Genomic DNA, 12,658 nt, shown 5'->3' with positions numbered 1-12,658 from the left:
CAACAAAAGCTGGATCCGCCCAAGGAAGTAGGAGTAATTTCGCGTCTGATGACTGTAGTGCCGAAGATCTAAGTCCCTTTTTTTCAGTGTTTCCTTAAATAGAAAGGATGAGAAGGGAAGGTGGACTTGATGGTGGAGGAGGCATATGAGAGTAAAGAGTGTGGTGTGGTGGCGTGGAGCACCTTGAGCGCGGCGAGGCAGTGGCAGAGGTGCGCGTAGGTCTGGGCGAAGTGCGGCTCGTCCACGGCCTTGTCGAAGACGAGGTCGATGACGGCGGCGAGGCGCGCGCGCGTGTCGATGCGCAGCGCGCGCACTTTGCCCACCAGCGTCTCGAACTTCTGCGGCGTCAGCTTGTTCAGGATGCCGCGGAACGTCTGGTACAACTCCTGCACGCATACGTGCACTCATCATCATCATAATACAATTTGTAACGGTGTAATTAACTTCAACAATCGATCCAAACTCCCGCCAGAAGTGCGCTTTTCTTTCTAATACGTCTGATTGACATTGACAGCTGTCAGAGGGGCCTGTATGTCAGTGATCTTTGACCCGTTCGCTAGCGCGATACCGATTTTCTTCTAAACAATGCCTGTCACATTTATTACAAACTAGCTGTTCCCGTGCAACTTCACCCGCATGGAATTATGAAAATTTTATTTTTTTGTTTCAATTTGTCAAATTTTCAATTGCAAATGTCAAAATGACATATGATGATAACCTTGCTTCCTTGATGTTAGCAGCAAATATATAGTCTAAAACGTGACGCACGTGTAAACCACGTTTTTTTATTAAAAAACGAATTATTCAAAAATATGGTGTAATTGCTGACATCTTAGGCATAAAGAAGTGTGTGTTTACGCTTTATTATAATAGTATAGATAGGCTGAGGTCCGTGCGCGGTACCTGCGAGGTGCGCTCCTCCTCGCTGAGGCCCTTGTTCTTGAGGCGCGAGGGCTTCCAGGCGTTCTTGGCCTGGCTGAGCTGCACCTCCTCCCGCGCCAGCGACACGCGGATGACTGGCTGCGCGGGCGGCGCGGGGGGCGCGGGGGGCGCGGCGGGAGCGGCGGGCGCGGGGGACGCGGGGGATGACGTCACCCTCCCCCCGACACCCCTGTCTGCAGACCAGTGCTATGTCAACTGACGTGTTCTACGGCTTACGGGCCAAAGAATTACAAAATGTATGACCTACGACCGCAAAAGGCCGTTTTTTTTTAAATCTAGAAGATATCATTGTTTCTATTTAATGAATTCTTTTTGAAATAACTTTTAAATGAAAAAAGTCGTTGGTAAACACTGATTTGTACAGGGAGTAATTAAAATCAAATAAATTATTTACGATTTTATATCACAAACAATTTTAACACACTTCATTGATTTTAAACGTTAAACGTTTAGCTAAGATTGAGTTTTTTAATGAAGTTACGGCCCATTGATGATTTTTGTCTGTGTGTTTTTTTTACACGATGTACGGTCGGATAAAAAATTATATTGGCAACACTGTACAATGGTACTGGTACCTTTTTTTACTATAAGGGGAGGTTTGTTAAAACTTGTGTAACTATCCATTCTATCCCTTCAACTAAAAATAATGTTTCTAGATACATTTGTCACTGTCTACCAAAACTCACTTTATAATCTAACTTCTAACTAATAATATAAATGTAAAAGTTTAGATGGATGTTTGTGAGAGTTTGTAGCCTAAACTGCTGAACGGATTTCGGTGAAATTCAGTACAGATGTAGAGGTTATTCTGGAAGAACACATAGGCTAATCACTTTTGTTTTTTTTTAATTCCCCGCAAACGGAGTCGCGGGCGAAAGCTAGTATAAAAACAATTAAAAAGCCACTTACTTGTATTATGGTTTCTATTATCTTTCTTGTGGTCGCGAGGTGTCGTGTTCCTCGAGTGCGGGGCGATGTTGATGTTCTTTGCAAAGTTCGGGAACAGAGAGTCGTTGATAGGTCTGAGCTGTGGGTTGAACGGCTGAGCTTCTTGGTATTGCTGAAAATATATACATCTTTTTATAACATAAGATGGCAAACGAGCAAGCAGCCACCTGAAACCGCCAAAATGGCGAAGCGACGACTGCCCGTAGACATCCGCAATTGCAGATGCGTTGCCTACCCTTATTCGACGGAGGAGGTGACGCACATTAACACGAACTTTTTTGATTTCCCAGTATATATTGCACTCTTGTGAGGTTAAAGGTATTTTGTTTATAAATTACTAGCCGTTCCCATGCGGCTTCGTCCGCATGAAATTATAAAAACTTAATTTATTGTTTACTTTGTCAAATTCTCAATTGCAAATGTCAAAGTTACCATAACCATAATAACCCTACTTCTTTAATGTTGGCAGCTTGTAGCTTATGGTCCCTTTCCCACATGTAGGTTTTTCTAATTTATTTACCTCCTAAGTTTAATAGCGTGAAAATGTATAGCCTAAAGCGTAAATGTAGGGCTTTTTATAAAAGAAAGAATTATTGAAAAATATGCTGTGATTGCTGACATCTTACGTCACAAAGTAATGTGTTTACGCTTTAGGGTAGTGTAGATATTAACTCACCTTCACAATGCTGCTCAACTCAAGATGCACTCCGATGGGTTTCGTCTTTGAGAGTGGATCATCTTTGATCTGCATCAGCAACCGGATATCATAGCATCGTCTACCAGACTGGTTCAACGGGGACCATTGATCTACAAAAAATATTTTATATAAACTTAGAACCACACTATTACCAGCTCACTCTCAGGATCTTGGATGGAAGATGTAAGCAACGGGGTGAACTTTCCTAGGCTATGTGAGTTTGCACATTATCAGCGAAGATATAGACTGGAGTGGGGCGCTGGTGTGAATGTCTAATAGCAAACTTGTTCGTGTTCATTGTGTGTTCACAACCATGAGGGGGAGACTTGTCACAAATAAATAGACAATATAGCTTGTAGGGAGTCAAGAAGGTGCATGCGGTCAGATTGTGTGTATCCCGTATGACCTAAGCCGTATGACCTAAGGTCGGTGGAGCCATGGATGGTGGTGAGAATTGCCAGATCACTATATGTCCATACTGAGAGGCTCGGAGCCTACTCTAAGTGTGAGGACAAGCTACAATGCTGGCCTACTTTGACTTCACACATATCTTTTCATTTTGCAGCTAATGTGCATTGCAATGTTTTCCTTCACCATAAGAATGTCAGGCAAATTATATACAAAGAAGCTTCTGCCTGCTACTGTTAGTTTGCAATTAAAAAAAAAGTAGATAGCCTATGTGTTCTTTCAAACTATGCTCTACATCTCTGTCAAATTTGATTGAGATCCGTCCAGCTGTTTAGGCTACAAATTCTAACAAACATCCATTCATCTATCCATCCAAACTTAGAAAGATACATGGTTCTTTTAAATATCTTGATGGCTTGAGGTCTCCTCGCACCCTTTATAGAAAAAAGTTTCAACATTTTATACAACTGTCTTACCATTGTCATACTTGTATTTGAGTTTGGGTATGACAGGAGCTGACTTGATGCTGATGTCCTCAGTCGACACCTTCGATTCCTCGTCCATTGAACACATGTCTTGTTGCTGATCCATGCAGACTTCAGATTTCTCACTCAATGACAAATGGATAGGTTGATGATATTGTTGATAATCTACAAATAAACATATACAAGCTGTTAATTGTGATTATTATGTCCGTGTGTTAAAAAAAACGATAAAAAACATTGCCTATATTACCTACTGATAAAGTACCTTTTTAATGGTGTAAGCATTTTTTAAAATCAAATCGGTAGTTTTTGAGTTATTTCAATACATACAAAGCTACAAATCTTTCCTTTATAATCATACTAATCATATATAATATTATAAATGCGAAAGTTTAGATGGATGTTTGTTAGGATTGTAGCCTAAACGGCTGAACGGATCTCCATGAAATTTGGTACAGGTTTAGAGCATAGTCTGGAAGAACACATAGGCTACTTTTTATCCCTGGAATAGTTACGGTTCCCGTGGGATTCATTAATTTAGTTTTTTAATGTTTACTCGATCATTCTGCAACGGTTCAAAATATCTTATTGAAATTCGACATAGATATAAAACAAAGCCTGGACTACACATGGGATAAGCTTATATAGTTTGTATGTTTTCTAATACCACGCGTACGAAGTCGCGGGCAACAGCTCGTAATATTATAAATGTGAAAGTTTAGATGGATAGATGGATGGATGGATGGATGGATGGATGGACGGATGGATGTTTCTTAAAGTTTGTAGCCTAAACTGCTGAACGAATCTCAATGTAATTTGGCTTAGATGTAGAGGATAGTCTGGCAGAACACATAGGCTACTTGGTTTTGTTTTTTTTATTACCATGCGGATGGAGTCGCTGTATATATTAAAAATGAGACATATACCTGCTTATAGTCTATTTCTAATTAGTTTTGATAAAAAATAAGCAAAAATTTCAACACACCTGATGTCTCCTTGAGGTTTAAGTCCTTCATACTGGATATGGTATGGTCACAACTAGGTATACACTGACTTTCTGTTATGACCGCTTGCTTACCCTCCCTGCTGCCTATACTAGCTGCAGTCTCTGGAGAACACTTCTCTTCAGCAGAGTGTAACTCTGTAGCAGTTGGCATTGTCTCCGAGTTACTTGTGTTTCATTTCTTAATTCCGCTGCGAAAACTTACTGAAACATATTCAATATATCTGTATACTAGCTGTTGCTTGTGACTTCCCCTACATGATATTCTAAAACATGCACATATTACCCACAGATAAATTACCTATTTAACAGTGAAAGAATTCTTAAAATAGGCTCAGTAGTTTTTGAGTTATTTCAATACATACAAATTACAAATCTTTCCTCTTTATAATATTAAGGGCATGTACCACTAGTGGCTGATAGATGTTCCTATAGCTTAAAAAAAAAACTATCAGGTAAGGGTATAAAAATTGATATTTCCATCACATATTTAACATGTTATCAGACAATTTACAATTTGGTGTGACAGGCTCTTAGTATAGAAGTATAGATAACATAAAAAATTGATAAATACTACATATATGTTAAAATGGCAACTGTTACATTGTAATAAACTAAATCAACTCTTAATAGCAATAAGATCTATGAATTATCGACACAATTTTTTGATATTATAATAGGGGGTAAGTGTTCAAAGCCCTTTTCTTAAAACTTAAAAGCATTTTGCCCAAACAAAATTTAACTCGAATATGTTATTTCCACGTGGGGGTTTATAATTTTTACAGTACCTCATTTTAAGACGAACCAACTATGTCTTATGCACATAAATATTGCAGTTTCCAACTCGCTAGTATATCACCACAATTTTAGCACAAGTTACCTTCACGTGGCAATATGGTAATAAAAAGGGTAGTTTATTTCACAAACGAATTAACTATAGCCTGGATACAGATGTGTATGACAGCTAAACAAGTATTTTTAGTTGAACCCGAAGATTCGTCTTAACGTTTGACAATGTCAAACGTCAGCTGGAAGTGTCAAAAATAAATGTAGCCAGTTTGAGCATAAACTTCACATTTCTGTTTGATTCTGTTATTCTCTTTAATCCTGTTAAAATTGAGGTTTTCTATAACAAAAAAATTTCAATGACTTGTTAAACAAAAGTACCCAAACTGTACAGTCGTTTGATGGCAAAAGACGCCTAATTCTTTCATGTACATGGTACAAACTTTACACTTTGAAACAAGCGCATAACGATTCCTCGTAAGACTATATTGAGATTTATAGGTAAAATTAAAGTATAGTTTGCAGTAATTCAATGTTTTATTTTATTTATTAAGACAATAGGCCAACAGCATACATGTTGCACAATGCAAGCGGATACAAGACGATCCTGATAGATGTTCAAGTTATAATGGACTCGAACAGCTACATGACAATGTTACCCAGCATCATCATCATCATCCCTCCTTATCCTACTCCCGTAAGGTCGGCGCAACAGGTACCAGGTACCCAGCATAAAGACTTAATTTTAGATTTCATTTTGTTGTTATTCAGAATTCATCATAATGTTTAAAAAAATGGTCCGCCTAGTTAATGGTGGTTTCATTGTTATTTTGATTTATTTAAAGCTTAATCAAGAAAACATTTATTCTTTCTATTTTGGTAGGCTTTAGTAATTTTTAATCTCCACAAGCAGTATTTCGACTTGTGGCTTGCTGGAACTTGTGGCTGTAAACTGTCACTGTCATTGTAACTGCTCGCTTGGTTCACCATTTTACAGCAAAATTACATATTAAAAACCCAAGAATTAGTTACGTATTGATTATTGACGGCTGAGGTATTTTCAAGTCGATTTGGATGAACGAATTAAGAATCTGTTTTCCTAAGAGTTGAGTTCAGAAATTTTTCCGATATTCATAATATAGCTATGTCGGCATTTTCCTAGTTGTTGAATAGTTTGGTTTGGAGCAATATTTTATTGTGTTCAATGGTCGTTGTCTAAGAAATGTATCGATTTGTGGATTCAGTCTCCGTCTTTGTTTTTTTGTAGTCTTTAAAGGGTTATGTATAACAAGCTATTCTTGTTTAAAACTAGGAAACGTTTTGTTTCATTTTATGTATATTCAATCAGTTCGGGACTGATGTAATATATCTAAGTTGGTTTTTCATTGGTAATACAAAAAATATGGCTGCCATTGTCAAAGAAACTTCTAGCAATTATGTGCTATTTTCTATGTAAATCTGGGTAAAATAACAAAGTTTGTGTTTTTTAACTTTTAGTATGTAATAATCAATTTTGTAGACTTCTGATAAATGTTAAAAACTTGGAATTAAATTCATTTCACTTGTTTGGTATTTGGACGGTAAATTTTAGGCAGCTACTATGGAATGTGTTGATCTATTGGCAAAGGACTTACCTTTTCTGCTTGCTCTGTACCAAGCTGTGATAATATCAAATAGTCCTGTATACATTTTGTAATCAATTATTTAAAAAATCTTGGTAACACATAGATAGTTACAACTTTCTGAAGGCTTAATTTAATTAAATCTCACTTTAAATATGTTGTGTGTTATGAACTTCTTAAAAATTTAATATGTACAGAGCCATGCTCTAGAGGATCATAAAGGTCTTTTTGTAAAAGTTACAAGTTTCCACACTAAGCTAGGGTCGGTGTTTCAGTGTGTTTTGTGTTCTTTCGAGGATTTTCAGATATTTTATCTGTGCTCTTACCTCAAACACATTCCCATTAGTACTGTGGGTGGCATCTGCATGCTCCATTTCTTTGAAGCGGGGCCTAGGTTTTGATGTATTTGAATTGACCCCCATCTCTTTAATTTATCCCAGGTGGTGTCTCGCAGAGCCACTGTTGTTTTATCAGTGTATCATATGACCACCATTCTAAGAAGGAATTCTTTCATGAAAATCAACTACAATGTGATCTACAACTTCTAAGTAAATTGAAGAAACCTCCCAAACAGGTAATAAAAGCCTAATTACATGCATAATGCTAAATCATGTTAAAAAAAAATCGATGTATTTATAGACTATGTTATTTTAATATAGTGTAGAAAGTCCTCAATTTGAGGTCCTGTAAATCTGTTGTTTTTCAGCATAGTTTTGTACAGTTTGAAGTATCTTTTGGATTAACTAGATGTTTATGGTGGACTGAAGGTTTGCTGGTGTGGTCGATTAAATTATTGTAAAAGATTCATTAAAAATGGGTTGCCTAGTATGGCTTGGAGCAGGTAAGAACGACCTTCTGATTCTTTGCTTTCCGAATCCGATCTACTTTTGTGCCTGTCTTTGAGGTGTCGAGGGCTTCCTTGATCCTCAATCAATGACATGTTCCCCGATGTTTTTGGGATCAGTGGGAGACGATTATGGTGTAACTGGGTCTTAGTAGCGGGACATTGGCAGCGACTTTGGCGTAGCTCTTTACTGGCCTTCCTGCCGTTTGTGACTCTTTAGCCAGGTTCAAGGCATGAGGCGGGGAAGCTCTCTCAACGCTTTTAGCTCTGACTTCATCGCCTCCATTCCTTCGGTCAACGGATGACCGACGGCAGAGTCAAAATAACGACGCGACGCCTGCTTCAGGTTGGGCTATGGTGGGTAAGTCCAAGTCTATATGAAGATCACTATTGCGCATGTACCATGGGGCCCCCGTGGCTCTGCGCTTGAATCTATTTTGAATCACCTGAAGTCGGTTTATTTGTTTCGGCGAGATGTGCGCGAATACCGGGCTAGCATACGTCATGACGGGACGCACAACAGATTTATAGAGTGTCACCTTATTCTGAAGGGACATTTTGCTCTTTTTATTAATTAACGCGGAAAGACGACCTAAGATGAAAGCCGCGCGGTACCTGCCCCGGGTCACGTGTGCGGAGAAGTTGAGTTTTGTGTCAAGGGTAACACCTAAGTATTTAACTTGGTCTTCCCAGGGTATTGGGCTGTCCAAAAGCTTAACAGATGTGAGACGAGGTTCTTTGCTGCGTGAAAAGTATAGAGCCGCGCTTTTGGTAGGATTGATTTCTATCCGCCATTTCCTAAACCAGGCACCAAGGGTGTTTGCTGCAGTCTGTAGACGCCGGCATATGGCATCAGGCTTACGGCCTGATGTAAAAATGCAGGTGTCATCGGCAAATAACGCTAGTTCCACACCATGTACGCGCGGAATATCGTTGGTATATAGTATAAATAGGACTGACCATACCACCGACCCTTGGGGCACCCCGGCTCGAACGGGATGTGAACTAGAGCAAACTCCCTCGACGCGGTAGCGAAACGTGCGACTACTTAGGAAGTCTCGTATTATGCATACGAGACGATCGGGTACTCCGTACACATATAGCTTGCATATAAGTCCGTTGTGCCATACTTTGTCGAACGCTTTTGCTACGTCAAGAAATAGAGCTCAGATGTTAAGGCCGCGTTGACGTTTAGCTAGTATGTGTTCCGTCGCGTTCATAAATCTTCCCAAAGGTTTTGAGAAGACTTATTGGACGATATGATGTGGGATTTGTCGGCGGCTTGGATGGTTTGAGGTACCCTATGACTTCAGCGTCCTTCCACTCGCGGGGAAAGACACCTCGAGTCATTGCTACGTTAAATATGGTTACGAGACGCTGTATAATAGCAGCAGGACATAGTTTGACCACCCTATTGCTGATGCCATCTGAACCGGGCGCTTTGCGGGGGCGTAAGTTTTTTATTAATTCCTCAACTTCATCGCTAGTTACCGGAGGAATGGAATCGAGAATTCTCGACACTCGACCTCTCTGCCCACCTTTCGGAGGTGTTCAGGGTCGACCGCTAGGCTACTAGGGGAGCATTGGGCCTCGAGACTGTCAGCCAGGCATTCGGCCTCGAGACTGTCAGCCAGGCATTCGGCTTTCTCATCGTCCAGCATGGCTGGTATTATATTTGGACGTTAGAGTGGCGGCATCGAAGGGCACGTGTCGCCTTTAAGTGACTTAGGGAGTTTCCAGAAGGCTAAGTGCGATGGCTTTAAATTACTGAGATCTGAATCCCACATTTCGTTCCTTAATGCAGCTATGCGTGTTTTAACCTCACGCTGTAGTTTGCGTAGCTGTTTTCAGTTCAATTCGGTGGGATACATATCGTGGGCACGGGTAGCCGCGTTCTTGCGCCTCAATAAGTCTCTAATATCTGGTGGTAGTGACCAACGATGATTATTCATCTCTGGGATCTGCCTTGAGCAGTCCTTTATGACGTTTTGGACATGACTTGTTAGAGAGCCGATCGCGACACCCATGTATTGTTCAGTAATTAACTGATCGGGGATGAGAACCTCATGGGCCGCGGGCCGTATTTATAGACGGCGACGCGTGCGCTCGGGTTTCTTCGGCGGTGTTTGGGTGTCACCAACGGCAATAGAGTTGTGCTCCACGTCAGAATCACTGCTTCCACTGTTAAAGAGCAACCTTGATTTTGGCGATAAGTTGACTTCTGCAGCTTGGACACTGCTCTGTTCATATCTGTATAGATGTTCTCAAACTGGTGAATACCCGTCGAACAATGACTTCGTAAGTTTCTTAGGGGATGCGAAGTCAATAGGTGTTAGGTGGAATCCGGTGCAAACACTTGCTTCCGGCGAAGTGGGCTCTAATATTTGTGCCATTTTAATCGTCAAACGCTTCAACGCACTCGTCTGAATTACTGTATTTTCTCCTTGGCCATAAATTTCTTATCATCTAATTCCTAGTTCGGGCCCCACGCTGGGCGACCAAATTGTAAGGAAGAACAGTTTTTTTTTTTTATAACATAAGTTGGCAAACGAGCAAGCGGCCACCTGAATCCGCCAAAATGGCGAAGCGACCGCTGCTCATAGACATCCGCAATTGCAGATGCGTTGCCTAACCTTATCCGACAGAGGAGACGCACATAAAGAGGACATCTCCCCTTCCTATGTATCTCCTCCTCCGTTAAATCCACTTCCTCTTCCCATCCTCTCCTTATAAGAAAAGGGTGGTAAAGAGAAAGGGACTTAAATTAGGCCTCCAGCACCACACTCATCAGACGAAACACGGAATTGCTTCCATTTCCTGCCTGTCTTCTGTGTGGTCGTGGTATTACACCGGACATACTGCGCATCAACCTCGTCAACCAAGCACTCAATACGTAACTGTATCTCGTCAAAGCGATCATATAGCGCTTCAATCCTCCCTATACGCAATGGCAATTCTTTAAGGGTTACTGAATCTAACGGTGGCTTTAATTCCTTGTAGTAATTGACAAATGAAGTTAACTGGCCCTTGAAGCTGTTCCTTTTTTTAGTAGGCTCTTTAAGTCCATCTGGAGACATTCTGGGAAACCAGCGTTAATCTTTTAGAATCTACAAATAAAATATTAATAATAGTTCAAGGAATGCTTTAATAAAATATTTACAATAAGTTTAATACTTTTTACTGAATACAAAGAGTAAATACGTCACCTATTTATGACACAATATTATATTTCTTAAATCCAGTTGTCTAGATAATAATATCTTATGTAAGATAAGTACATTTAAGATGACTTATGAATACCTTAACAACTAAGTACCTTAGTCATTGTGATCCATATTTTTCGTGTCTGGTGTCTTTTCTTCAGACTATGTTTTATCTTCGTAAAGGCAGGGGTTTTAATAAGTTCAGTTCGGCAACCAACATATTGTGCCTCTTCTGGGACAACGTAAACTTTTTCATCACTTGTACCAATTGAGGTTATACACATGGTGTTTGATTTTTTGTCGCTTGATGGCAAAAAGGTAAATTCAAAACGGAGTTTCTCCATGTTTAATGCTGTTGTGATAGATCTTATAAGAAAAAGTCGTTTTAAAAAGATTTCTATTGCGGATTACTAGTTTTCAAATAAATGTGTTGCTCGGCAAAAAGATTTTTTTTTTTTTAATTAACTTAATACCTTTTTTTAGTGAGCTCTTTAAGTCCATCTGGAGACATTCTGGGAAACCAGCGTTAATCTCCTAGAATATACAAATAAAATATTAATAATAGTTCAAGGAATGCTTTTATAAAATATTAACAATAAGTTTAATACTTTTTACTGAATACAAAGAGTAAATACGTCATAAATAGGTGACACAATATTATAATAGCTCATGTAAGTACATTTAAAATAACTCCCTATGTTTAATACGGAGATCGGGACCACAAAAGAAACACTTGATTATACTTTGCACTACTATATTTGAACATTCACATACATATCAAATCAGTGACATTTCAAAACAAAATGCCACCGACTTATAAAAAACTAATAACTCCATCTATTGATTTGCAGCTTAAACACCCTATATAACTTAATACCTTAACAACTAAATTACAAATCACATCAAAATACACACCTGCAAAAAGAAACGACATTTATGTTACTATATTATCATCCTTTTCCTCACATTTTACTCACTATAATTATGACGCCATTTTTGGCCTTAAGATGGCTTCTAGAATCAACCAATCACCGATAGGCAATGACATTCGTTTAGAAACAGTGTTTTGACACAATTCTAAAATAAAAGAAATATTATTTTTTACATATATCTTCTTTTTAATCATAAACACTAATCTTGAACCAAATTGAACGTAGTTATGCTGCCTTATTAAACGCGTTTCTAGAACAGAACGAACTGTTAAATAAAGCTCCTATAGGAGGTCATAAACAGCATATCGCTATCTCTGTGCGGAACGCGCAAGAATGTGTGACAGAGAAAATCACCTCTCACTCACTCTCATTATAATTAACTATTAATCAATCTCTTCCGGATTGGTCAATAAACTTAGTTTTTAATTGGTGTACATATTTTAGCCAACAAGCACGTAGCAAATAAATTGTATAAATAGTTAAGAAATTAGAAAATACAGACATTACAAATCTGGACTCCGTGTGTTATTCTTCCCGCAAATATCGACAATAGTGAAAGCCTCCCACACTCTAAAGACCTTGATGAAGTTGTCTATGTGACCTAATACCAACCTATCACCTTCATCAATTCAAAAGAAATTATGATCTTTGCTCGGAAACGAATCGGACTTTAAGGCGGCTTCGCAGGTCTTACGCATAATGGGGATGTTTCCTAATTTTTGGAATTGCTTTTATTATGTAGATAAACCGTATCTAAACATGAAAAAAAATATAATAAAATCATATAC

The 12,658-nt window shown here is 39.0% G+C and overlaps 1 long non-coding RNA gene across 1 annotated transcript; it reads right to left on the bottom strand.

Moving 5' to 3' along the window:
• Positions 1 to 10,883: 10,883 nt before the first annotated feature.
• On the bottom strand, positions 10,884 to 12,569 carry LOC106111700. The gene is made up of 2 exons (XR_001226189.1): positions 11,854 to 12,569; positions 10,884 to 11,472 (listed from the first exon to the last, which is right to left on the bottom strand). It is a non-coding gene; the product is annotated as an uncharacterized LOC106111700 (long non-coding RNA).
• Positions 12,570 to 12,658: the final 89 nt, after the last annotated feature.

Source organism: Papilio polytes, unplaced genomic scaffold, assembly GCF_000836215.1.
Source record: "Papilio polytes unplaced genomic scaffold, Ppol_1.0 DF824150.1, whole genome shotgun sequence".
NCBI lineage: Eukaryota > Metazoa > Arthropoda > Insecta > Lepidoptera > Papilionidae > Papilio > Papilio polytes.
This window is presented reverse-complemented; position numbering and strand designations above follow the sequence as displayed.